This window comes from Pterocles gutturalis, unplaced genomic scaffold (genome assembly GCF_000699245.1).
Source record: "Pterocles gutturalis isolate BGI_N339 unplaced genomic scaffold, ASM69924v1 scaffold17441, whole genome shotgun sequence".
NCBI lineage: Eukaryota > Metazoa > Chordata > Aves > Pterocliformes > Pteroclidae > Pterocles > Pterocles gutturalis.
The window spans coordinates 14,734-16,728 of record NW_010105932.1 but is presented as its reverse complement, the minus strand read 5'-3'; the positions used below and the strand labels follow the sequence as shown (position 1 = coordinate 16,728).

Here is a 1,995-nt window from a genome sequence, read left to right as displayed (position 1 = left end):
GGGATGGTGCGAGGGCTGGAGCAGCTCACGTGCGAGGACAGGCTGAGAGAGTTGGGGGTGTGCAGCCTGGAGAAGAGAAGGCTCCGGGGAGAGCTTCTGGCAGATCTTCTGGGGGGTCTCCAGGAAAGATGGGGAGACCCTGGGCCAGGGTGCCCAGAGCAGCTGTGGATGCCCCATCCCTGGAGGGGTTCAAGGCCAGGCTGGATGAGGCTTTGGGCAACCTGGGCTAGTGGGAGGTGTCCCTGCCCATGGCAGGGGTTGGCACTGGGCGGGCTGCAAGGTCCCTTCCCACCCAAACCATCCTGGGATTCTGTGATTCTAAGAAAGCGAGACAAGAATGTAGAGTTTCCACTGAAAGGGAGAAACAAGTGTCCTGGGCCATCAGGTGCCACAGGGCAGCGCAGCCTCGGTGTGCAAACAGTCAGCAAACGGCAAATCTCCGTCCTGCCGGGAACACCAACAGCCTGGACAGCACAGGCGCCTGGGACCAGCTTTGCTTTCGTAATCCAGCATCATTCCCCCTCCCCAGAGCCCCTGACCTCCGTTTCCGGACATGCATTGGGGTGTCCATATCCACCCACACAGAAATTCAGGGATTTTGGGCCATTAGATGAGGATGGGGAGCCCTCCTGGTGTAACCCCGAGCCCCTGCACCCGCCCTGCTCCTGGCTTTCGGAGGAGGCAGGGTCTCATCCTTCCCCTTCCCCTCCCACGTGACATTTGTTAAGCTCTCAGGGTGACTGACGCGCTCTGTTGTTTCTCAGAGGCCTTCGGGAGGGATGCTGCCAGGGTGAGTACCGGTGTTCCCCCCGACCCGCACTGTGTGGCTGTAACACCATCACCTCCCACTGAGCTGTAGACACAGAAAACATTAACCAGTCACTCCCACCGACCGGAAAACTCATCCCATTTCAGATATTCCTGGGTCTCAGGGAATATTAGAACAAGACCACCTTTTGCACCTTCTTGGAAATTATCCTGGAGGGTTTGGAAGCTCCTGCTGGGGTCCAGCGGAGGGGATGGAGAAGCAGCGTATTGCTGGGAGAGGTCGTTCCTACCAACCCTCTGCCCCCCAGCCACGACCCCAGCTCGGGCCACGGACCCAGAGGACATTCCTCACTTTATAAATTATTGCTTAGTGACCAAAAAGGGGTCTTAGAAACCTTCACAGGAGAATGCGGACACCCAGAGCGACTCCTGATCCCCTGCAGAACCGAGGGCTTGTGTTCCGAGCACGGCGCTGCAGCGGCTCCTCCCAACGCCCCGTCCCTGGCTGTTCTGCACCGCTTCCCTTCTCCCCCGTCCCCTAAAACCCCTGTTCCTGCAGATGTTTGGAGCACTTCTCTCCCCCAGATGCCTAGCGGCAGATTTCCTGCCCAATTTTCCTCCATATTCCGAAATCCCAGAGGTTTGCAGCGCGTGGTCAGAGTCCTGGTGGGAGCAGCGCCTGGTGTCAGGGGGGCAAACAGCCTTGCCTGGGGTCTGCTGTCCTGCATTTTGGACTTTTTGAATTATTTAGACAATGTTACGCCCAACAGGACTAAATCACACCCATAATAGAAGTAGTTGCCCTGTGCGGTGCCTCTGGGCTGCTTGTAGGATGCTCTCCAGGATAAATCACGGGGTTTCAGATCTCTGCGTGGAACCGGGTGCTTTTGGCTCGCTGGAAATTCCGCCTCTGCCAGACCTGGGGAGACGTGACTGAGCTAAATAACATGTTAAGGGAAAAGATCCAGGTTTCAGCAATCTTTAAAAAAAAACGCTCGTCTTCATGGGAAACGAAGAGGCATCGGCACAGGAAGGGGTGGGTGTAGTCAAGGCTGTGGGGAGCGTGCACTGGGCATCGGGAAGGGCATCGAGAGCAAAATCCAGGAGGAGAATGGCTGGAGAGCAGCCCTGGGGAGAAGGACTGGGGGGTGTTGGGGGATGAGAAGCTGAAGACGAGCCGGCAATGTGCACTGGCAGCCCACCCACCAACCGACACCCCAGGACCAC

At 57.4% G+C, this 1,995-nt stretch overlaps 1 protein-coding gene across 1 annotated transcript in view; it reads left to right on the top strand.

The window, feature by feature from the left end:
• STIM1 (stromal interaction molecule 1) overlaps nt 1-1,995 on the top strand; it is a gene marked incomplete at both ends in the record, with an annotated part of 31,630 nt that overhangs the window by 19,681 nt on the left and 9,954 nt on the right. The window lies entirely within an intron of this gene.